Source organism: Pelodiscus sinensis, chromosome 6 (genome assembly GCF_052426305.1).
Source record: "Pelodiscus sinensis isolate ZL-2025 chromosome 6, ASM5242630v1, whole genome shotgun sequence".
NCBI lineage: Eukaryota > Metazoa > Chordata > Testudines > Trionychidae > Pelodiscus > Pelodiscus sinensis.
The window spans coordinates 43,925,951-43,952,083 of record NC_143057.1 but is presented as its reverse complement, the minus strand read 5'-3'; the positions used below and the strand labels follow the sequence as shown (position 1 = coordinate 43,952,083).

The window sequence follows — 26,133 nt, the reverse complement described above, 5'->3', positions numbered from 1 at the left end:
CTGCTCAGAATAGCGAACTACTCTGTGTTGCAAGCTAATCACTGCTTTGACAATTACTCCAAGCTGGCCGAACTGTTGGAGCATCTGCCCGACTCTAAGAGGTCCACCCTCAGGGCAATCATTCATGATGGACACACCATCACCTGTATGACACTATTATCAGCAATAGATGTGGCCGACACAGAGGCGAGAGCAACAGCCACAGCAGTGGTTAGGAGGAGAACCTTCTGGTTGCATGCAGCAGGTATGCCCAGGGAGCTTCAAATGAAGGTGGAAGATCTCTCTCTTGTCAAAATGAAAGTTGTTTGCTGCTACCACAAATGACATCCTACATAGCAGTAAAGCTTCTCACACCACTCCACACTTTGGCATGTACACACCACCACGCCAGCGAAAGAGATACACTCCATAAAACAGGAACAAAGGCACTTACTACATCCGTCCTCAGCATAAGCCATATGACTACAATAAACCCAAGCAGCAGTATCAGAGGAAGTACCCATCTCAGTCATGCTCCTACAGTTCCCAGACCTCCAAACAGCAAATTTGAAATTTTGGTCAAGGATCTGCCCGACCTTCCCAACCACCCAGTGATAAGCTAGAAACACCTGTTAGACCACAGGCTATGTCCCTTTTTTCCACCTCTTCAAGGACCCCTTTCACGAGATCCCTCAGTAAGAAATTAAGCAGCTCCTCCACCTAGGAGCAATAGCGAGGGTATCTGATGCATACCAAGGAAGAGGGCTTTATTCAACTTCCTGACCAAAAAGCGCACAGGGGGCTGGAGAACAATTTTAGTTCTCTGGAAGCTAAACAAGTTCTTATGGAAACAGCGCTTCAAAATGGTTACACTGGCTTCAATTATTCCTACACTGGGCAAAGGAAAAATCAGTTGAGAAGTGTTGTCTGTTGCATCTTTTCATGTATTGATTGCAAAGTATACACATGAGTAAAGCAGGCATTCTAGTTTTCATCTTCCTAGATGTTGCTTCCGAAAGGCATGGAATAGATCTGAAATTAAGGAGGCTGTTGCTGTTTACTTAAAAAAAAAAATCTAAGGAATTTGTCCAGTGGGAAGACATGTGTGGAATGTTCTTCCTTGTATGACAAAGAATCTAAAATTAATTTATTTCAAGGAAGAAAGTTGGTTATTTGCTTTGCTCATTACTCTTTTTGCTGGATCTTGTTTTCTGTGGCTTTCCTGAACTCTTACATTGTACTTACTCCCATTCAATAGACTTTTAATATAAAACTTTAAAAACAAAACTACAAAGAGGTGTGTTACTTAACCCTCTTGATTCAGAATTTGGTCCATACTAAGCATATTGTATTCATTTATATTCTTTGGTTGCTGGAAGTGAACTGCAGTCATGTGAAACAACACATTTCACAGTTCAGTCACTGCAAAGCAAAATCTAAAATAATTCCTCCTTTTTAAAAGAAACCTATAATATCCTGTCTAATAGTGGTAGGTTGACTCACATAAGTAGTTAATGTGCAAGGATGGCTCAGGGAAAGGAAACAAAGAAGTGAGAAATCATATTCCCATTGTTTTATATGTTGGCTTCTTAAAAAGGATTACATGATTTAAAGATTTACTGTTTAAAATGCTTCTAATCTTTGTATTGGACTGAACCCACAACTATTTCTGCATTAGGGTTTTGAAGACTCCCACCACATCAAAATTGGAAAAAAAACAACCAAAAAACGATGCATTTAAATCTGACTTTATTGTACCTAATGAACTATAAAATAATGAACAAGTTAAAACTTTTCTAGATTCAGAAGTACACTGCACAAAATTGTGTTATGAGTCTAGCAGACCTCATGTGTAGACAATGAACATAGTTTAGACTATAGTTAGAATATAGTAAGACACAGCAACAATTTAAAAGGCACAAGAGCAACTCTGAAATGCAGCAAGTAAGTGACATGTTCTGAACATACTTCTTTACACAGCATGTTTTTGATGTATTTTTCTGGAAGAGATGTAACATCTTCCCCAATTCTCAGATTCTGGATCAGTACCCAGCGCAGTAGACAATACTTCCCTACCAGTCTGATACAAGGCTGCAGTATTCTGTTCCTGCACTAGTAGTTTCATCATTTCTGTACTTCATCTCTGAGAAACATCTGTATCTTATGCAAAGATTCATTATGCCGTTTTTGATTCAACAAAATCTAAACATATATGCATCCAGACATACAATGTGCATGTTCACTACAACAGCCAGTTTTGGTCCCAGTAACAGCAAGTCTTTGCCACAGTTACAGTATCTATCAAGTGTTGGTTGCCAGAAAATGTATATGACAATTGTGACTTCCCCAGAAACTCTTCCTAAGAAGAGTTAAGTTTCCCAGAAAATCAGTTTGACAGTGTTATCTTCAAAGAAACTTGGTTTTCTGGCAATTGTTATGAAACATAAGGTTAATGCTGTCTGATGGTCTAACAGACCCTCCAAGACTCAGATGGTGCTCTTTATTTGAAAAGCAAAAACTCCTCAAACTATGATGCTTCAAACACTGCTGAAAGAGTCATATCATAACTGTTTCCTCAGAATAAAAACAATCTGATGCTGGAATACCTGCTTAAAAGATTTGGAGTCTAACTGGACCCAATGCCTTTTGAGTGACTTTTTTGCCACGCGAATACTAAGGATGTTAAGTATTGGGTAATTGGCTAATCAAATAGTTGATGTATTTTTGCACTGATTAGTCAATAGGGGGCTTCCACTTTTGAAGGCGAAAGTGCAGAAGCCCAGGTTCATGTGGGGACTCCCCAGCTGATCCAAGGTTCCACGTGGCACTGCCACTTTGAAATGCAGCGAGGAGCTTGACGCTGGGCTCCCCGCAGCATTCAAAGTGGCAGCGCTGCTGCTTTGAAGTACTCCCCTCTTCCCTGCCCCCGCCCCCACTGCCTCTGTATGAGGGCAGGGATAGGGTCCAGTGTGACCTAAGCAGATTAGAGGATTAGACTAAAAGAAATCTGATGAGGTTCAACAAGGACAAGTGCAGAATCCTGCACTTGGGACGGAAGAATCCCAAGCGTTGTTATAGGCTGGGAATGGACTGGCTAAGTAGCAGTCTGTCACAAAAGGACCTGGGGGTTACAGTGAATGAGAAGATGGATATGAGTCAACAGTGTGCCTTTGTAGCCAAGAAGACTAATGGCATATTAGGGTGCATTAAAAGGAACATTGCCAGCAGATCTAGAGAAGTAATTATTCCCCTTTATTCTGCACTGGTGAGGCCACATCTGGAGTACTGCGTCCAGTTCTGAGCCCCCCACTGCAGAAAGGATGTGGATGCATTGGAGAGGGTCCAGCAGAGGGCAACTAAAATGATTAGGGGGCTGGAGCACATGACCTACAAGGAGAGGCTGAGGGATTTGGGCTTATTTAGTCTACAGAAGAGAAGAGTGGGGAGAGGGGGGAGGATTTGGTAGCAGCCTTCAACTTCCTGAAGGGAGGTTCCAAAGATGATGGAGAGGGGTTGTTCTCAGTAGTGACGGATGGCAGAACAATGAGCAATGGTCTCAAATTACAGTGGAGGAGGTCTAGGTTGGATATTAGGAAAAACTGTTTCACTAGGAGGGTGGCGAAGCACTGGAATGGGTTATCTAGGGAGGTGGTAGAATCTCCATCTCTAGAGGTTTTTAAGTTTCAAAATGACAAAGCCCTGGCTAGGATGATTTAATTAGGGTTGGTCCTGCTTTGGGCAGGAGGCTGGACTCGATGACCTCCTGAGGTCTCTTTCAGCCTTAGGATTCTATGAACTAGTCGACTATCCTGTTGACTGGCTGATAAGCATTTGCTTATTGGATAGTCGACTAGTTCTTCTCATCCCTCGATAATCCTACAACAGATAAGCAGATAAAAGTAGTTGTAACAGGTTGTCATTATCATCATAGTTTGAGAATACTTAAAGAAGAGGAAGTGGTTTCTCTATTATGCTTTGTTTAACTTTTTGAATATGTTTGGAGTACAAGAGCCCCCCAAAGACCTGGGAAATTTAGTACTTTCATTTTTTCTCATAGATTAACTGATGCCTTTACTTTCTTAGTGACTTTTTTTTTTTTTTTTTTTTTGCTACAACAGGTTTAATGATAAAACCGATGCAGAAAGATTTACCTTGTCCTACTTTGAGCATACTTAAAGCACAAGTTTGGCACATTGGGGTCAGACAGATCTGGACATTAGGAGAGGGGGAAAAAGCCATGAGAGCCATCTGTGATTTTGAAAGGAATCCTCTGCATTTGTATTCCTTGTGATTTAGTCAGCATGTTACACTGTTTGCTTATGATCCATTTTCAGTATCAACCCAGATTTTGGGTCATGGTGCAGCCAAGTTGCTCTGGTCTGTCAGCACAAAGCTGCTGTCAACTCAGTGGATCCAGACAGTGGAGGATTCCTCGTGTGGCTATTACAGGGTATGTTATACTGCAAAGTTGCCACGTGTTGTTGCCCAACCCCACCCTCCAATATGTATAAATGTGCGTGGATCTCATGCTGGTGTACTTAGCTGAGGGATTTTGACAACACTTGTTTTGCACTGTGAGATACACCCTATCTGCTAAATTTGCGTTGTGGATCCTCTAAATCATTGCTTTCCAAGATGGTTTCTGATCCAGTAGATATAGTTTGCATTCTTTGTTCCCAGATATATTACCCTGTATTTGGCTGTATTAAAACATTTTGTTGGGTTGTGAACATTTAACCAGCTAACTCAGGTCACACTGATTTTTATATAATCTCTAGATCATTAATTTAAAAAATGAATAGCTTTGGATCAATAACCAATATAACCAATTCCATTAGAAATGACCCCACTCATTTATGTCTCCCCCATTAATCACTGATTTTGAGATCTAGCTAGTTCTTAATCCAGTTAACGTGTGTCCTGTTAGTTCTGTACATAGTTTATCTAAGGTGGTGGTCTGACTGTATTAGTTAGGCATACTGTGGCACATTTGAATTACAGTTACTAGAACACACAGAGAACACATCTACTTTCAAGACTAGACAGGGAGACTCCCATACAGGAGTAAATGGTAGTCCACTAAAGCTTAAAGCTACTTAGCAAGAGTGAATGGATGTTGCATCAGAACAGATGGGAAAGGAATCTGAGATTTGTATACTTTTGTTTTATTTAGCTATAAGGCAAAAGAATTTTGCAGATTTTTACAAGTGTAGGATGAAGTTCTCAGCAGGAGTCACCAGGCAACTTTATGACAAAAGTTGTGAAAATCAGCCCAATTATTATGAGCACATTTTCAACCAAGCATGTAAAATGTAGATGTGGAACCCTAAATAATGATACATAAGCAACCAACATTTATTGATACATGTGGCTAAAATAAGATGCAGCTTGTTGAGAAGCCCTAACTAAATCTGGTTGTCTAAGTCCTCTTCTAGTCCCCTGGTTTGTAAAAGGCTGTGTGAGTACTGCCATGCTCTGTAGTGACCCTAGAAGTTAGGTACAAGTACAGTATTCTCACTCCATAGCACCTAATACTAGCCGTGTTGAATTTAGAAGCATATTGTACATTTTTACCTTTTCCATGCAGTCTGTAGTTGCTAGTTAGGTTACAAAAACAGTATATTTTTCTTGGTGGAGAGAGAAATCAGCAATTGCAGCTACCCTGCCAGGTGCCTGAGGCCTCGTCTTGCCCATGATTCATAACATTCACATGTGGGCCTGTTTAAGTCCGCCTACCTATCTGGCTTGTATTTGTACACTGTATTTTTCCTCTATCTGCTGGTCTGAACTTTCAGAAGATAAGTTCATGATTCCAGTTTCAATTACTGCCTTGGTAGGGAGTGTCTTATTTTGAGAATTTGCTATGGGGTGGTCTGTTCAACAGCGGATGCCAAAAAAGTTTCCCTTGCTTGCATTGGCCATCTTCCTTTAGCCGTCTGTCTAACTATAGGAAAGAAATAAACCTCACAAACCCCTTTTAAAGGTTTGTGATTATGTCTCTGGCCAAGGACCCTGAGCCAAGTAGGCATAGGCACTGGATTGTTTTCAATTTCTGAAACAAAAAATTGTAATATTGTCAGCTGGCAGTTTCAGTAATAAAGTTAGTCCTACGAGGAGGCATAGACTTTGCCTTAAATAGTATGTACTGGGTAAGAGTGGAAAAAAAAACGGGGGAAAAAACTCCAACACCCCCCCCCCCCCCCGCAAAAAACAAAAAAACAAACACACACTTGGTAGGTTCTCATTACCTGAAATTTGACTGGTTGCCTATATATTGGCAGCACAGCACTGATACCTGACAACTGCAGCAGCGTCAAGGAGTGGGAAAAAATCCTATAATACTATGTCCTCTAATAGTCTTGTGCATTTCTAACTTATCTGGCTATCTCTTCCTTTCAATGCCCATCAATCACAACACTCACATAGAGAGTCAGATAGTACAATATGTTCATGCACCAAAACGTTTGGCAGCTTATACAGGCACACATGTCCGGCTTCATCTAAACTGAATTGTCCTTGAGCTCTTGAGTCCAACTTCCACCACTTAGTTGTCCTCCTACTTATCAATGCTTCGGCTGCGTCTAGACTGGCATGATTTTGCACAAATACTTTTAACAGAAAAGTTTTTCCATTAAAAGTATTTGCGCAAGAGAGCGTCAGTACTGGCATGTGCCTTTGCGCAAAAGATTTGCTTTTGCGCAAAAGCATCCGTGCCAGTGTAGACGCTCTCTTGCGCAAGAAAGCTCCGATGGCCATTTAAGCCATCAGGCTTTCTTGCGCACTAAATTAACGTTGCTGTCTACACTGGCCCTCTTGCGCAAGAAGGCTTATCCCTGAGTGGGAGCGTCAGAGTATTTGCGCAAGAACCACTGATTTTGTACATTACAAAGTCAGTGTTCGTGCACAAATACTCACGACCAGTGTAGACAGGCGGCAAGATTTTGCGCAAAAGTGGCCGCTTTTGCGCAAAATCATGCCAGTCTAGACGGAGCCTTCCAGTTTCACAGAACTACTAGTTCTTCTTCAAGGGATTGCTCATGTCCATTCTACAGTAGGTGTGTGCACTTGCCACATGCACAGCTGCCAGGTTTCCCCTCAGCAGTACACATAGGGAAGTGGTGCTTCCATGGTTCAATACAAAGGGCCCTGTGTGCTTCCCCCATCCTAAATTCTTTCTTGCTGACAGTGAGACTGCAATGGAGCTGTTGTGCTTTGACTGGTCTTTGTTCTTTCTCCAAAGCTGTCTTTACTTAGCATATGTAGTTCTTTCGTAGTTTCTTAGATATTAGTTATTTAAATCTTGGGAGGGACTTAGCCTAAGAGATGAAGCATGCCCTTCTCCCCAACCTTCAAACTGTGTCTAGAGTGCAAATGTCCTATGAGATTAGTGACCTGCACAACAGCTGCCTGAGGTGTTTAGGCGAAGGGCACATTAGCAAAAAGTGTCATATTTGCAAATAATGGAAGGGAAGGAGGAAGTAAGGATTGCCTCAGCATGTTTAATGGAGTGGGCACCAATCCTGTCACCAGAGACCAGGTAAGACTTGGCCTCAAGTGCCATAACTTTGGTGCAAAGTGCTCCACTTGTGTTGTAGATCCACAGCAACTTCACATCCCTGCACCTCTCAGCATGGATGCTCCATGGTTGAACACAGAGGAACGTACTTGCTCAGAGGAAGTCTGGTAGGTCCTGGTGGGAAGCAAAAAGCCATCCATGACAATGACATAAGATGCAAAGTGGATGAGTTCTCCCATTAGGCTAAAGTGTGATCCATTCTAGACTATTTGCTACAGTCTGGCAGATTCTTGCAGCTGTCTTCTCTTTTTGTGATCCAATCAAGGGGCAGACAGTGTTTTCCCCTGACATGACGGTGAGATTTCTGTGGGGCCTTGATCAAATCTACCAGCCAGTACAAAACCCTGTTCCACATTAAGACCTCAACTTGGTCTTCACCAGGCCACCTTTCAAACTGTTTAGATGCTACTCCCTTTCCAATTGTCCTGGAAAGTTGCATTCCTCAGAGCAGTGACATCAGTAGGGTGTGTGTTGGAGATCAGGGCTCTATACGCTGTCTTTTATATCCACAAGGTCCAGCTGCCGTCCCACCTGGCCTTCCTGCCAAAGGTCATGTCCCCCTTCTATGCGAACTAGGACATAGTCCTGCCTGTCCCAAGACCCATGAGGTGGCAGAAGAGAAGCATCTACATGCTCTGGATGTCCAGAGGTACTTGGCTTTTTACCTGCAATGTACTCGGTTTTTCCGTAGGTCAGCACTATGGCCAATAGAATTAAAGGCCTGCCAGTTTCCATGCAATGGCTTTCCAACTGGATCACTTCATGCATAAAGTCCTGCTACAAGCAGACAAAGGTCCCTCTGCCACAGATCATTCAAACAGAACTCAGGCATCTTCGCTGGCCAGTCTAAGACCTCTGTAGAGGAATGATGTGGTCCTTGGTCCACATGTTTACATCTCACTATGTCACCTCTCAACAGGCCAGAGAAGACTGGGTTCGGCAGCTCTGTACTGTAATCAAAACTTCCTTTTGTTTGTTTTAAATTAATAGGCAGCAGGTTTAAAACAAACAAAAAGAAGTTTTTCTTCACTCTGCACAGTCAACCTCTGGAACTCCTTGCCAGAGGAAGTGGTGAAGGCTAGGTCTTTAATAGGATTCAAAAAAGCTAGAGAGATTCATGGAGGTTAGGTTCATCAATAGTTATTAGCCAGGATGGGTACGAATGGTGTCCCTCGCCTCTGTTTCTCTGGAGGTGGGTGACGGGAGGGATTATGTCAGGATTATCTGTTGTGTTCCCCCTCTCTCTGGGGCATCTGGTATTGGCCACTGTCAGCAGACAGGATACTGGGCTGGATGGACATTGGTCTGACTCAGTATGGCTGTTCTTATATTCTTAGTCCACGTGGCCATGAATTCCTATGAGTTTCTGTGGGTACTGCTTGGAGTCCCCTAATGTGGAATGGACACGAGCAATCACTCGAAGAAGAAAAGACAGATATCTATTGTATAACTGGTATTCATCAAGATGGGTGGTTCATTTTCATTCCATAACCTACCCCCCTTCTCTGCTGTCAGCTTTCTGCCAAAATGAATTAAGAGTTGCGGGAGTGTACAGCGCCATTTATATCATGTCATGGAGGCCACCAGAGCCACATCCTTACAGGTACTGCTGAGGGAAAAACTTCTGGCACCAGTGCATGTGATGAGCCCAAACACCTAATGACATAAACATGAGCAATATATCTCAAAGAACACCAATTACAAAACAAGTAAATGTCCTTTTGTACCTAACAGGTCATCTGTGCTAGTGCACATTTGAAATTTGTTCACTGTGCATTGTTTTCCTTTTTCCCCCCGAGTCTCTAAGTTCACTATAGACCAAGAAAACGGGTTTGTTTTCAGGTGTCTCTTGACTCTTCTGTGCAGTTTCTATAAAAAGTTCTTTAAAATGTATTTTAAATCATATATGGAGGTTTCTTTTTTTGCAGTGGCTAATGAGACCATAACACTCTACTCTTATAAACTGCCAAAAATCTGACTTCCACCTCGCATTCCAATCTTACTTGAAATTAAAGATAAGGATCTGAACCTCCTGTCTGTTTTGTAATTGATTGGGCGAGAGAAAGAGAATAATTGAAAAGATTACCAGTTTTGTGCATTCTTTATCCTGTTAGTGTACATCCATTTCATATGAGCATAAGTTGTCTACAAATAGAGACTAGAAAAACTATCATCAAATTCTATTAGAGAAATAGCTGAAAGGAATATTTGGACATATTATGGTATTATTGCTGAAGATGGAAATTACTGCTGGACACAGACACCCCAAGCATTAATTGTAAGTTTCCAGCTAGTCAAAAAATTATCAACTCTTCCAAAAAAAAGGGGAAAAATAGAGTCTTTTTCTTCACAGAGATCATTAGGTCTCTCCTTCAAATATGATGCAGCTAGCAGACTTACCTGATGTTGCCTGGGTCTTTCAGGGCGGGGGACTGGCAGTATGGTGGGTGTAGGAGTCGGAGCAGGGTTTTGGAGATGTGGAGGGGGTGCAGGGCAGAATGTTGGGGGGGTGCAAGAGTGCGGATTGGGGGTGAAAAGGGGTTCAGGAGTGGGGGAGACGCACCTGGCTGTGCTTTCCCTCCCCTGGCCAGCAGGGCCCCCCTCCGCCCCCAGCTGTCAGGGGCCCTTTGACTTCCCTCCCAGACCCCCTCAGCTGCCAGGAACCAAATAAAAAAAGCCATTGTCACCAAATAAAGGAAGTGAGTAACAATATTTCTGATTATGAACAGTGTTTATTCCTTTAGCTATTTAGTGGTGTTGTGACAGATACTTTTATTGTGAAATCTCAACCAAAATAAACCTAATAGCATGTGAAAATAAAATCCTGCTTTCTGATTAGTTAAGTGTTAAGAAAAGAAAGTAGCCAAGATTATAGCCATAAGCAACCACCAGAAAGAGTTAATTTTAAACGTTTATATTCTCATAATAATAAATATGGTGCACCTTTTCTAGCAGCCAATGACAGGCTGGGATAATGGCCATTAATTTTGTTATTGGCATTTTAATAAATACAGCTAACCTCCCAACTGCTATGAAAATGTCCTGTTTCTTTTAGAGAGACAAAATGCATGCAGTAATATCATTTACTGGACCAACTTACGTTGTTAGGAAACATAAGATAATTAAAGTTCAAAAGATCCTACCTCACCCACCTTCTCTCTCTGATATCCGGGGACTCATAAGGCTGCAACATGGTTTTCTTGAGCATCATAACCTTTTTCTTTGGTAAAAAATGCATACTACACAGTACATACAATACTCTCACTATATTGTGTGCTTTACAGAAACAAAAGTCTTATCTGTATTAAAAATTGCTCCAGTTTTACTAACTGTAAATAAACTTAGTTAAGCTAATGGAAACCTTTGTAGTTTGAATAAATCCATTTAGAAGCATAGCTTTAGTTAAACCTATGCAACTTTTCATACAGACAAGACTTAATAAAACAATATGGTCCATGATCCAGAAAATTATCAGTTAAGGCCTTAGTCCTGTAAAACCTTATACACGTGCATTAGATCACTAACTCGAGTAATTCCATAGATATCAATAGGGACTAGTCACATGAGTAAATTTATGCAAATGCTTAAATCTTTACAGTGTACGGGCCTAAACTTGGGGGAAAACTCAGCTTAGCATAGAATCATAGAATACTAGGACTGGAAGGGACCTCGAGAGGTCATTGAGTCCAGTCCCCTACCCCCATGGCAGGACCAAATACTGTCTAGACCCTCCCTGATAGACATTTATCTAACCTACTCTTAAATATCTCCACAGATGGAGATTCCACAACCTTCCTGGGCAATTTATTCCAGTGTTTGACTACCCTGACAGTTAGGATCTTTTTCCTAATGTCCAACCTAAACCTCCCTTGCTGCAGTTTAAGCCCATTGCTTCTTGTTCTATACTCAGAAGCCAAGATGAACAAGTTTTCTCCCTCCTCCTTATGACACCTTTTTAGATACCTGAAAACTGCTATCATGTCCCCCCTCAATCTTCTCTTTTCTAAACTAAACAAACCCAGTTCCTTCAGCCTTCCCTCATAGGTCATGTTCTCTACACCTTTAATCATTCTTGTTGCTCTTCTCTGGACCCTCTCCAATTTCTATGTAAACATTTTGATGACTAAAAACAGTTTGATGTAAACATTTCAGCATGTAAACATTTTGATGACTGAATTATTATTTTTGGTAGCCTTTTGTTTTTATATTTAACACCAACTTTAAAATACTAATTCTTATTACTCATACTAGACTTGGTGCTGGTGAGTAAGGGCAGTAGTTAAATATTTCAGGAAACTAACAGTCTCAGTCAGTATATAACATTCTGGCTGCTGGTAGGGAACTTCTTCAAATGTCCATCATGAATACTAGAGATTGCAGAACTGTGTTTGATATTTGATAATTATTTATTAAAATAATGTTTAAAATTAAAATCATATTAATTTAATGTTATTTTAAATGTCAAGGCCTGTATTTATAGAAGATATGACACTAAAAATGAGTGTCCATATCTTGGGAATTGGTGTTTGGGGGTAGACTAATCTTATCTTACTGTACTTTTAAAAGATTTTTCCTGTGGGACAACAGAGTAATGTTGTGCATCAATCTGCGTCCTGCAGCCTCTCTCAATGTCCTCAGACGCGTGGCCTCCCCTTTCCCCATGGTAGCCGCAAGCCATGTGGCCTCCCCTTCCATGCTCTAACCTGCCCTGCTGTGGTCTGGGGTGACAGGAGCTGTGAACTGTGTGGCTCCTGGGGCATAAGGCTCCCCCCCCCCCCCGCCCTACTTTGTCCCCTCCCCTCAATGGTCCCCTATCCGCTCCACACTGCATGGGCCAGCGGTTAACCCCTCACCCCCACATACACACAGCCAGCCTCTGATCATCCCTCCTACACATGGGCTGGAGGCTGCCAGAATTTAAATTAAAATCCTCCACTGTCTTGGACAGGGGAGGGGAGGAAGCGTGCACAGCAGGTTGGATATGGGGAAGGGGGCATAGGAGCTGTGCGGCCTTGAAGGGGGCATGCAGGATGTGTGGCATTGTTGGTGGTCCGGGGGGCACATGGGAGCTGCATGGCTTTGCCCCTCACCAACAGGGGCCTGGGTCCCCCCCCCCTTGCAGCCAGAGGGAGAGAGTCAGGCCAGATGCAGCCTTGGTCCTGCCCAACCCCTTCCCTTCCTCCTGCCTGGTAGCCAGGGGGAGAGCCGGGGCTGCCTACCCTGGGAGATGGGAATTGGTGAGCATAGCGAGCAGGGGGCACCACCTTCCAGTAATCCTATATCCTTTAAAATCTCTGAAACAGGGTATTTTATTCAAGGGGATACAATTACATTCGAGATAATGTAAAGCTCTTACATGTGAAGGTGATTTTAAAAAAAATTAAATACAGACTTTGGTAGATATTTTCTATAGTCTAGCCTCTCATACAATTTTGACACATTTGAGCTGCTCCTCTCCATGCTGCAGCTTTCAGAGGTTAGCCAAAGCTGCCATGCTACTGACCACTTCTGCTCCTGCTTGCTGCCAGATTCTCTGCCTCCATGGCAGCAGCCAGTTGGTGGGTTTAGTAACCACTGTTTCATCCTCTCACTGTCTTTCTCGCCTGTTTTCAGCAGTGGTGATCAGAGCTTTTTCTTAATCCTTTCTCCTCCTCCCTGGGTCGAATTGTATTGGCTTAATGGGTAACTATCAGGAGCTGCTGGCCACATGTATTCTGCATAGTTTTGTTCCCACTGAAATTATTAATGTATTTCTACGAATTCTATGCAGCTTTGGAATGACTCATCTGGAACCCATCTGGGGGGAGTGGGGTGGCCAGCAAATGCAACACTGCAACTTTGGATCCCCTCTGTGTGCTGCAGAATTGGAAAAGGAGCAGCCCAGAAGTCTTGTGACAGATGCTAGGAGAAATGAGATTATATAAATATGAAATGGAAATTTGTTACCAATATTTCAGGTAAATCAATTTCATGCACATCTTTTCCTGTCTTCTAAACCAAACATACAAAAACCCCACTGAGAGCATGGAACTTCCTTTTTATTTTAGCACTAGAAGCTTTGGTGGATTCAAGAGTACTATATTATGCCTTTCTAGGTACTTATTTATGCAGTAACTTACTTATTAAAAAAAAGATACAAATCCACAAATGCTGCACCTTGGGTTTCTGTATTTAAATCCAAGTTTTGGCTCTCCATTGTGCTCCAAAGAATTCTCACTGAACCTGCATACGCTTAACACCTACATTTTCAAGTAGACTAACCACTTGGAATGATTCTGTAACATCATTCTCTTTCTGTTTCACTGTGGGTAAACAGTTACTCTAGCCCAATGACTATTTAAGAGAGAATGATTTTGTGGAGTGGTGGTTAAGATACAGAACTGGGAAGGGGTAGACCCAAATCCATTCGCCGTTCCAATGACACTTTCAATTTTTTTTTTTATCTACAGGCTTCAGCAGAGAGTGAGGGAGCACCACGTCTGACTACACTATAGCTTTGTGGCTAGAGTGGGGAACTGAATCTGAGTCTCTCATATGCAGAGTGCTCTAACCAGTAGGCTAAAAATTATGGCGGGGGGGAGGGCCCTCACCATCCTGTTCTCTGGCAATTGTGGGTGGAGTAAGGCAGGCATCTAACTTGTTCCCTTGAGAAGTGACTTAGGCACCCAAGTTGTCTGACGCCAGCTGGAAAATGAAGCTGGGATCTGGATCTTTAAACAGAGAGGTGGTTTTCCCTGCAACCCAGGTTTAGGCACATATGTCGGAGAGGTAGAGCACAGCACACTGTTGCTAATATCAGTGGGGCACTGACTAGTATGCTGGCTTTTGTGGAGCACATTATTAGGCACTTGTGTCTCCCCATTTATTGTACAGAAGCCTAGGTGCCTACGAGGCTTTGTAGATCACAGTGGTGTTGTTATTATCTAGTGTTCTTATGATTATCTAGGAATCTAAAAGTTAGGGGTCATGATGCTTAGTGTTGCAACACCTAAATCCCTTTGTGGATTCTACCCCTAACTCTTTAACTTTTCATTATAATTAAGACCCTCCATACCTGTATTTAGGTACAGTAGTAGTAGTAGTTCAGCTATTGATGATTTGCACAGCATGATTGAGGTACTGGATGAGGTTCTCCAGAAGGTGTCTCACCCTGATGTCATACACAGGTAGAATTTCTCTCTCAAATTAATTCTCTGTAATATTTTTGGTGCCTAAAATCACATCAGTCATTTTTCTGCAACTCAACAGTGAGTTTCATACCCAGAGCCTGGTGGGTGCTGGCCTGCCTGTGCTTCACATTGAGTTTAGTATCTCCATGCAGTACTCTTCATTGCCACTTGTCATGCTACAACCTAATACACATGTGCATGCATAACTTCATCTCATAGTTGAAAATGCTTATGTATAATTTCTGAAGAGTTTTTGATAAGTATTTCACAATTGAGTGTTCTCCTTGCTTCAGCGGTTACATTGTTGATCTGGAAAATCCAGCTCATTTTCCACTGGAGAAAGTAAGAGCTTGTAGTCAACTTAATTCATCTTCTCAGTTTCCTAGGCCTTAACTCAGCGTTGGGCAAGATGTGGCCCAGGGGCTGGATCCAGCCCACAGACTGCATATGGTCATTTTCTGTTTATATCCTGCTGCCTTTGCCACTGAATTTCCAGGCAGTGGGCTGAGGCAGCAGGATCCTGCAAGCCTTTTAAATAGCTGCAGCAACCCTGGGCTACGCCAGGCAATGCAACAGCGGCAGAGCTGTGAGCCATAAAACCCTTTTGCTGTGGTTTTTAATTCAAAGACCTGTCTGCATAAGCTAGTTGACTGCAGTCAGGACATCCTATTGTAACACCATGGGCCTGTGCGAATGCTTTGTGAGCATTTTGTTGTTTGCTGTTCTAGATTAGAATGAATCACATGGTGATCATGTTGAACTGTAAATAGTGTTGTGCAATTTGGTTTAGTCTATAATCATTTCTATTGAGTTGCTGTGGTAAGTGAGGAGGGGGGGAGAAAGTGTTTTTGCAGGATAGTGTATGTCTCTCTTTCCTCCTGCCCCACTGACAGTAGCTTGGTCTCGTACTCTAGCATTGTTGTGAATGTCAGCTTCCCACTAGACAGATCCTTGCCCTGTGTATCTCACATCAATAATGGTGGGAGTAAGAAAAGCTGCAGCTCATATATCGTATCACAATTAGAGCCTCTTCATAGCTAAGGTAAGACCCTCTACCAAAGAAAAGAAGTGAAGTTGATATTTCAAATATCAAAAGCAAGCAGGAAAAAAATTTAAATCGAGAACTAGGGCTGTAAGCGATTAGTCAACTATCTGATGTGCAAAAGCTATCTATCAGAGGGAGCAGGAGCTGGTGCGGGGAAGGGGGAGAGCTAGCTTAAAAGCTACTTTCTCCCCAGCATCGTATCTGCAGGGGGCAGCAGGGATGCACCTCTGCTTTTTAAATGTATTAAGAGTTGATATGCTTTTAATCCAGGGATGACCAACCCACGGCTCACGAGCTGCAGGAGAAAAATTGCAGCTCCTGATGGAACTGGGATGGAACCTGAAACTGCTCAGGTCAGTCGTTCTCATGGCTGGGCCGCTGTGAGCCGCATGCATGCTCACAGCCCTCAGCGCACTATATCATATCCCACGTGTGCAGGCCGGGTCTCACACACAGTGTCCTAGCCTGCACATCCTAGCAGCTGGCTGCTGAGCGCAGGCAGCGATGGCGGCTCTGGGACCTGGGCATGAGATTAGTAAGGGAGGGGAATTGGTTTGGGGAAGGGGTGTGCACAGCATGCTGGCTGCTCAGTGCAGAGTCGGAGGCTCTGGGACCCAAGAATTAGGTTAGGGTGGTGGTGCCTGACTCTAGTCTAGGGGAGAGGAGGGGAAAGGAAAGTGCTGTAAGGAGGGCTTTGGGATGTATGGCCACTGGGAGGTATTCACGGACAGAGGACTTTTCTCTCGGTATGGACTTCATCTAAGTAGGGAGGGAAATAGACTTCTAGGATGGAGGCTGGCACAACTGATTGAGAGTTTTAAACTAGGAATTTGGGGAAGACAGTTGGGAGATGTCCAGGTAATCTCTACGCCAGATCTTAGCCTTGAGGGGGAGGAAAATGAAGTAAGAAAGGCTGGAGGTAGGAGAACGGACATAAGGAGGAAGGGTAGAGTGGATCCTAGTGTAATAGGTAATATTGGAGGTACAATGTCCATGCCAAATTGGGTTAAGAATGTGAGACTAAACAGCAAAAATTAAGAAGTTTGTACACCAATGCGAGGGACCTAGGTGGTAAAATGGAGGAACTAGAGCTACTGGTCCAGGAAGTGAAACCAGATATTATAGGAATAACAGAAACATGGTGGAATATTAGGCATGATTGGAGTACAGGTATTGAAGGGTATGTGCTGTTTAGGAAAGACAGAAATAAAGGTAAAGGTGGTGGAGTAGCATTGTATATTAATGATGAGGTAGATTGTAAAGAAATAAAAAGGGAATGGAGAAGACAGTCTGTCTGGGCAAAAATCACATTGGGGAAGAAAACTATTAAATCCTCCCCTGGGACAGTGTTTGGGGTGTGCTATAGACCACCTGGATCTAATCTGGATATGGATAGAGACCTCTTTAATGTTTTTAATGAAGTAAATATTAATGGAAATTGTGTAATCATGGGAGACTTCAACTTACCAGATATAGACTGGAGAACAAGTGCTAGTAATAACAATAGGGCTCAGATTTTCCTAGATGCGATAGCTGATGAATTCCTTCATCAAGCAGTTGCTTAACCAACAAGGGGGGGATGCCATTTTAGATTTGGTTTTGGTGAGTAGCAAGGACCTCATAGATGAAATGGTTGTAGGGGGACAACGTTGGCTCGAGCAATCATGAGCTAATTCAGTTCAAACTAAATGGAAGGATAAACAAAAATAAATCTGAGACTAGGGGGTTTATGATTTCAAAAGGGCTAACTTTAATAAATTAAGGAAATTAGTTAGGGAAGTGGATTGGACTAAAGAATTTATGGATCTAAAGGTGGAGGAGGCCTGGGATTATTTTAAGTTAAAGTTGCAGAAGCTATCAGAAGCCCTGTATCCCAAGAAAGGGGAAAACATTTATAGACAGGTGTTTTAGACCAAGCTGGATGAGCAAGCATCTCAGAGAGGTGATTAAGAAAAAGCAGAAAGTATATAAGGAGTGGAAGATGGGAGGGACCAGCAAAGAAAGCTACCTTACTGAGGTTAGAGCATGTAGAGTTGGACTTTGCAAAGGGAATTAAAACCAATAGTAAAAGGTTTTATAGCCATATAAATAGGAAAAAAAAACAAAAAATGAAGTGGGACCGCTAATCACTGAGGATGGAGTGGAGGTTAAGGATAATCTAGGCATGGCCCAATAGTAAACAAATACTTTGCTTCAGTCTTTAATGAGGCTAATGAAGAGTTTAGGGATAATGGCAACCTAACAAATGGGAATAAGGATATGCAAGTAGATATTACCATATCCGAGGTAAAAGCCAAACTTAATGGGAGTAAATCGGGGGCCCCAGATAATCTTCAAGAATATTAAAGGAACTGGCACATGAAATTGCAAGTCCATTAGCAAAATTTTTTTAATGAATCTCTAAACTCAGGGTTTGTGCCATTTGACTAGAGAATTGCTAATACAGTTCCTATTTTTAAGAAAGGGAAAAAAAGTGACCCAGGTAACTACAGGCCTATTAGTTTGACATCTGTAGTATGCAAGGTCTTGGAAAAAATTTTGAAGGAGAAAGTAGTTAGGGACATTGGGGTTAATGGCAATTGGGACAAATTACAACATGGTTTTACAAAAGGTAGATCGTGCCAAACCAACCTGATCTCCTTCTTTGAGAAAGTAACAGATTTTTGCAAACAAAAAATTACTTGTACGAAAAATCCCTTTGCACTGGGCATAAATTTTTTAGATAAAGGAAATGCAGTGGATCTAATTACCTCGATTTCAGTATGGCATTTGAGACAGTACCTCATGGGGAATTATTGGTTAAATTGGAAAAGATGGGGATCAATATGAAAATTGAGAGGTGGATAAGCAACTGGTTAAAGGGGAGACTTCAGAGGGTCATACTGAAAGGTGAACTGTCAGGTTGGAGATTACTAGCGGAGTTCCTCAGGTATCAGTTTTGGGACCAATCTTACTTAATCTTTTTATTACTGACCTCGGCACCAATAGTGGGAGTGTGCTTTTAAGTTTGCGGATGACACAAAGTTGGGAGGTATTGCCAATTCAGTAAAGGATCGGGAAATCATACAGGAAGATCTGGATGATCTTGTAAATTGAAGTAATAGTAATAGGGATGAAATTTAATAGTAAGAAGTGTGAAGTTATGCACTTAGGGATTAATAACAAGAATTTTAGTTATAAGCTGGGGTCACAGCAGCTGGAAGTGACAGAATAGGAGAAGGACCTCCAAGTCCTGGTTGATCAACAGGATGACTGAGTCCCCACTGTGACATGGCTATGAAAAGGCTAATACGGTTTTGGGATGCATTAAGCGAGGTATTTCCAGTAGCAATAAGGAGGTGTTAGTGCTGTTATACAAGGCATTGATGAGACCTCATTTGGAATACTGTGTGCAGATCTGGTCTCCCATGTTTAAGAAGGATGAATTCAAACTGGAACAGGTACAAAGAAGGGCCACTAGGATGATCCGAGGAATGGCAAACCTGTCTTCTGAAAGGAGACTTAAGGAGGTTGGCTTGTTTACCTTAACTAAAAGAAGGCTGAGGGGAGATATGATTGCTCTCTAAATATATTAGAGGGATAAATGCCAGGGAGGGAGAGGAATTATTTAAGCTCAATATCTATGTGGACATAAGAACAAATGGATATAAGCTGGCTATTAGAAAGTTAAAAGCATTTGTGGAGAAGAGCGTATAGTTCAGCACGAACGCTTTTTTGCAAAAGCACTTTTTGCGGAAAAGCGTCCGTGCCAATTTAGACATGGTTTGGCACAAGAAAGCCCCAACCGCCATTTTTGCCATCAGGGCTTTTTTGCGCAAACCAGTTTTCAGCTGTCTACACTGGCCCTTTTGCGCAAAAGCATTTCCAGAAAAGGGCTTTTGCCCAAATGGGAACGTCAAAGCATTTGCGCAAGCACTGATTTCGGACAGTAGATCGTCAGTGCTTTTGCACAAAATCAAGCGGCCGGTGTAGACAGCTGGCAAGTTTTTCTGCAAAGTGGTTGCTTTTGCGGAAAAACTTGCCAGTCCAGACGCAGTCTATGAAAGGGGATTTGGTTCAGGGGGAGGGTGTGCCTGGCTCTGGGAAAGGGGAGGAGGACTGGGTTAGGGGGTGTGTGCCTGGCTCTGCGGGAGAGGAAGGGAAGAGCAGCCAGCATGCTTCCTAAGACCTGGGTTCCCCAGGTACTGGGCTATGCTTTCTGTTCCTTCCTCCTAGCCAGACCCCCCCCCCCCCCCCCCCCCAGCACAGTTGGACCACATTAGTGAGGCTTGGAGGGTTTTAGATCAGTGGGTTTTTTTTTTTTGCTTCTCACTTGTGTGGCCCTGACTGACTTTTCTATGAGTCAAACACACCTGACTCAAAACAGGTTTCCTTCCTGCCCCATAAAGACAACGCTGAAACATTTTGTGTTTGACATTTTATTTAAAAATTAAGCTTGGCTAACAAGCCCCCAGCTGGCTGCAGCATCATAACAGTCCTGCACACACACCCCACCCCCAACCTCAAAACTGAGCCTATCATACACTGGAATGCCCTGTCCTGAGCCGTTCACATCCCCAACCTCCTGCACCCCCACATCCCCAGTCTTCTGCCACAGCACTCCTGCACTATCTGTACACTGAAAATCTGTAGCCTGAGCCCATCATACTCCCAGCCCAAATTCCTGCACCCTCACAGCCACAAGCCTATGGCTTGCTCAGCACACCAACCCTGCACCTGACCCTAACACTCTCCAGCCTGGAGCCCCCTCCTTGAGCCAGCATCCTCTTCTCTACATCTTCCTGCACCCAAATTCCCTCCCAGAGCTTGCACCTCTCACCCGTTCCCCGTGCTTTTATTTGTGAACCACAATAGCACTGGAGATAGCCTGAAGAGCGGGGCAAAGTTGAGCTCCAGACGTACCAGCACCTATTTTCCCCCAGCGTGGCTTTTTTTCTTTGCGCTCACAAACTTGGCCCAGCTCTTCACGCTGTCACCACTGCTATTGTGGCTCTTCATCTGGAACCAGTTGGCCACTCCTGTTTTAATCCATTTAAAAGGCTAAAGCACAGCAGGGAGGACCCTGGGACAGCTGATTCCCAGCTCACACAGCCAGGGGTGGGGGACAGAACACCCTGTGCCCTGCTGGAGCCAGCCATCAGCTGTCCTGGCTCATGCTGGGTCCCTCCTGCTGGCTTTAGTCTTTTAAATGGACTAAAAGGCAAAGCCAGCTCCTGGGCTGGGAGCTAACCCTGCTGCAGTTCCCTGCTTGACTAGTCAATGGATTTTCTAGCAACTAATCAATTAGTTGATTAAGCAAAATGTAATATCCCTACTGAGAACCAAGCAAGGATCAAAACACTTTTTGTTTGTCATTTACTTTTATTGGCTGTAACCCATCCAGGACTGGTGATTTGATTGTTTAAATTTGGTTCTCCTCTGAGTGCCTTATTCAGGTCTGAGTTCTTTCCTCTTATACAATGAAAGCACCAAAAGCAAGTATTTTTACTTGTTCTCCCTTACTGGCTTCTGCAGAAAACCCTGTGAAATGGGGCATAATTTTTTCATGAATAAGAACCCTTAGTAAGTATCTCTGTGGGGAAAGCTATTGCAGTAACTCAGCATGCTATTAGACAGCATCTCTTAGTAATTTAGACTCTGACTTAAATGCTGACTGACTGTAAGCCAGGTAATTAAAAAAGTGTCTGAATTTTTGTATGGTACAGAGAACATGGGAAGAGAGTAGCTGTGTGCCATTGTGTTTGATCACACTACTGAAACAGTTACCAGCAGAGCACTGCTTATAGGCTTTCTGCAAGGGAGATTTTTTTAAATTCCTCCATGGTGTTGAATTTATTCCTATCATCTAAATCACTTTTAAAGTGCTCCTTGACAGTAAAAGTTTTGTATTTGTGCTTAACTACTAAGAAATGGACATAACATTTATATTGTGGGAAAACTATTTTACAGGGTCCAGATCCCTGAAAAGATCAAATATATATAGGGGGGTGTCTAGGGATAATTCTTATAGTCTTTGCAGGGAGAGGAGTGATGTTTGATGGCTGCACTATAAACATGGGAAGAAAAAAGTTTTCAGTAATGGGAAGTATGCACAGGCTGGAAGCTGGAGACCCCTGCTTTAACTAGTATAAAAGAAAAAACAATTACTACTAGAAGTGGGACTGATTCAGTCCAGTGCACTCCATGACCAAAGCAACTGAATTTCTCCTCTATACCCCATAAAACATTATTGAAAGCAACCCTCACCCAGTAGACCAGCAAAGAATTTTCCCCAAGAAATCTATTTAATTTCTCAAAGGGGGATGATGGTGGTTTTGGCAGAGACATTCAAATAGTTTGCTAGTACTTGAATAGTGTGAAAAAACCTACAACCTGAAGATCAGTGCTGCCCCTTTTGGCTCTTGTGATGACATGTGTGTATAAAGTATTTCTTCAAATCAACAGTTTATCTTCTTAGCACCTCTGTATGTGGATTTGCTAAACCGAACTGTCCTAATACAATCTAACCTAGCATAAGCCACTTGCTGTTACTAACTAGCTGGAGCTACCTAATGTTTTGGGGGAAGAGTCAGTGGTGCTTTTTTCTAACACCTTTAGCAGCAAAGAGGCTCTTGAAAAGATAAATACTGAAAGGTAAATGTTTGTCAGCTGATGGATTTAGCAAGCACATAATCCTTCCTTTGATGTCCATAGGGTTCAGTACTGCCAGCATTTAGCAGTAGATACATTACAAGTTTTTCTTGCTGTAGAAACAGTGGTAAAATTTATTATAGAATCACCATACAGGAATGCTTGTAAAGATATCAGTATAACTCTTCTCCCCCCGCCCTTTTTTTGGGGGGGGGGGCCAAAGAGGGTTACCTCTTTAGGTTACAAACAGTATGTTTTTAAATATAGTTAGGCACCAGATACTTAGCTGGGGTAAGTCTCCATAGCTCAATGGAGCTGAATTACACCCTCTGATCATCTGGCCTGGTATTTATAGTAATACAGTTATAAACACTAATTACTGGAGTCATAGGACATGTCTATGACAGGTCTCCTAGTGTAATTTAGAACATGTAACATTCATATTAGCTGTCTTCCTGCAATGCAGGAATAAAGTTATTGCTATTACCATGAGGCACAGTGGTGCATATAGCTATGAGACCTATAGTTTCACCTTGCTTTGATGCTATAACCCTTAGAATATTATTCAAAAGGAACAAAATCATTTGTTGGAAAGAGATAAAGTGAAAATAAGCTCCCCCATTAAAAACATTACTAAGGCCATTGAAAACAGTTAATTATAATCAGCTTATATCACTATGTACCTCTACTAAAAAATCCCAATTCTCTATACAAGAGTGAGGAGACTTTTCTACCTTAGGAAACCTCATATGTTCAAAAACAGTATCACAATCTCTACTAGATATGGTTTCAGACAGAAATTACACCTTTTCATAGGCACATCATTTTGCTTTAGGGCTCGACTCCTGTTCCTGCTGAACTGAGCCAGTATGTAAAATCAGAACTGATATCAGCTCAGTAGGCACCGGAGGACGGGTCCATCAACAATCTGGAACAAGCAGCAGCCAAAAATGGCAGCTCCAGCTGAAAACAATCATTTCCTGCAAACAATACACATGGCTAAGCAATATTCAGAGAGGAAACCATAATAGCAATCACTGGATAAAGCATAGCTTTACATTTACTCAAATTTAAAGTTCCTTTAGAATAGAAATACTTTGAAAGATTATACATATTGTAATGTAATCTCAATCAATGCTTTTCTAGACTTATTGACGGCTTCTTTGCTATCACCAAACCTTACATTCTTGACAGGAAAAGTCTAGTCTTCACCATCTCATATCCTTTGCAAATGAGATTCATGCAACCTCAAAACTATACCCCAACCAATAGCTGTACCTCAGCCAGCAAACTACTTCACCCCTGACTAAAGAAGTATCCCATCTTACCTTCTCTTCAGGTGCAGAACTTAGCCACTGTGAACAAAGAGGAGATCAATCACTGTTCACCAATCAGCTAAGCTCTGCACCTTGTTAGAGAGATCATCATCTCAGCATAGTGAAAGTTCGGACGAGGGTTTTCTGTAGTGCATTTTCTTCTGTTTTGACTTTTTTTTGGTAGAAGATTCCAGTGAACATATAAGACAGGTACAAGGATTTTCATAATAGGATGCAGTGTCATGGTTATGTGGTAATCCCTGGCAATGTGATTTTAATCTTAAATCACAAATCAGCATGCCAGGAACCCAAACAGCCACAACATTAAGGAACACTTGTGTAGTTTCTCTCCTGTCACACGATCAGGTATAAAACTACAATGGTATTTCTTAAAATATCAGATTTACATTCTCTGACAATGCTTAAGATCTCATCTCCTTCAGGTAAGCAATTACATACTTTTATTTAGATTGCCTGTTTGGCACTTCAGAAACACATGCTAATTCTGGACTATTTACAGGAACCATGCACTAAATCTCAGAAGTGTAATTTAAAAAAACGTAATTAAAAAATGAGTGGTCCTATGGCACCTTAAAGTTACTTGAAGTCAATTAACAGTTATAATAAATTTTAACACTAAATAAAACTCCCCTAACATATTTAAGAGACTCCTGGCAGAAAACATTATATTGCAGCAGATCAAACCATTCTAACTATATATTTCTGGCCCAAAGTGCAGTTAAAAACATTTGAAGCCATTACAAATAGGCCCAGCTCTTTGTGTTTTGTTTGGGGGTCAGTAGCTGGTTCTCCTCCTAGATTATTAGAACATGACTGTGCCTACAAACATTTTTGCTGTCTCCTGGTTGTTTTAGAAAGCAAAACTCACCATAACAGATATTCTGGCACTCTAAAGCTATTCCAAATCCTCTCCCCTCCTCCCCCCAATTTTCTTGGCAGGCATAGGCATAGAGTCAGTGTCTATTCAGTACCAAATACTGAGAGTGCGCTCCTTTAGCTAACTAATCACATTTTGTAACCACAAAAATCAACTGTTAAGTTACATGTTCGGTCAGATGGCTTATTGTTATGCAAAAATCTGAGGTATGCCATACTGGAAAAGATAGTCATACCAAACCTGACTGACTAGGTGTTAAACATGCATGTACAAACATAAGGTAACCTCAGGGTAGTTACATAGGTTGAAAGACTGGAATATGTCACTATATAGTATTCTGTGTAAAAGGCCAGTTTATAACCGGTAAAAAAAATGTCTTTATCCTTTGTGTTTGTACTTTACTTGAAATTTGGCTTTCATCTGCTTTTAGTGGCTAAGGGACAAAAGTAGAAATCATCTCATTAATTTCAAACAGAGCTAGAAACAAATCAAAATTAAGTTATAAATGTTTATCTTTGTACAACACTCATTAGCATCTCTTTATAAACAGATACCCATTCCTCTAGGAAGTAAGATGTGGGCTGGATCCTAAGCCACCAGATCTGGCTCAGGGGGCCCATCCCATTGGGACCTTCAGGCATAGAGCAGCTCACATCACCACTTTAAGCAGCTGTTCCCTGTGGCTCTCTGCTGTGTGGGGGGCGGAGGGGGAAGAAAGGGAAGGCTTCACATATTGCCCCTGCCTCCCAGCAAAACTCTCTCCATTCTCCTTAGCCAATGTCTGGCCAGTAGGAGCTAAGAGATTTTGCTGGGAGGCAGGGACAGCACACAAACCTCCCTCCCTTGCCCAGAGCAGAAAGGCAGATGGCAGGAGCAGACAGCATTTTTGAGCTGACTGGGGCTGCTGACTGGGAATCTAGGTAACTACCTCATGGCCAGAGCCTGCTCGGGCACCCACATTCTCTTCCTCTCTCAGGCCACTACTGCCTCCTCCTGCCCCAGTTTACCACCCAAAGCCTCTGCACCCTGTCCTCCAGGTCATAACTCCCTCACAGACCCTGAACCCCAAGCTCCTGCTCCAGGATCACAACCCCCTCCTTCACTCAAACTCCCTCTCAGATCCCACACCCTGAGCTCTGTTCTGCACCCAACATCCATGCCAGACACTGTACCCCTTGACCACTTACCAAAACTGAGTGGTGACTCCATCAAAAATTATTGCCTACCCCGTCCCAGAATAATCAATACTGATCTTAATTCCCTCACATAAAATATTCAAAAGCCCTAACTATACTTTAGCAAAAAAATATGTACAACACAATTTGACAACTAATAAGGGTATAATTTCAGTGTCTCATAGGGACACTGATTTTGTTAAACAACTCTTAATTACTGTCCCCTAGCAAGTTCGTAGCATGTTTTCTATTTGCAACTGAGAGACATGAGGCCACATTTAAGGGGTTTTGTAAATGTAGATGTCTTAGTCCAAAAGCCTCATTCTTCATGCTCTTCAGCTAGAT

At 42.3% G+C, this 26,133-nt stretch overlaps 1 protein-coding gene across 7 annotated transcripts in view; it reads left to right on the top strand.

The window, feature by feature from the left end:
* FANCC (FA complementation group C) overlaps positions 1-26,133 on the top strand; it is a 168,248-nt gene that overhangs the window by 122,648 nt on the left and 19,467 nt on the right. For 6 of the 7 annotated variants that reach the window (XM_075931806.2, XM_075931810.2, XM_075931809.2 and 3 more), the window contains exon 15: positions 1-26,133. This exon is cut by the window's left edge and continues 2,486 nt beyond it. The exons of the other annotated variant lie outside the window; for it this stretch is intronic. The gene's annotated coding sequence lies outside the window, so the exon portion shown is untranslated. 7 annotated transcript variants of the gene reach the window in all.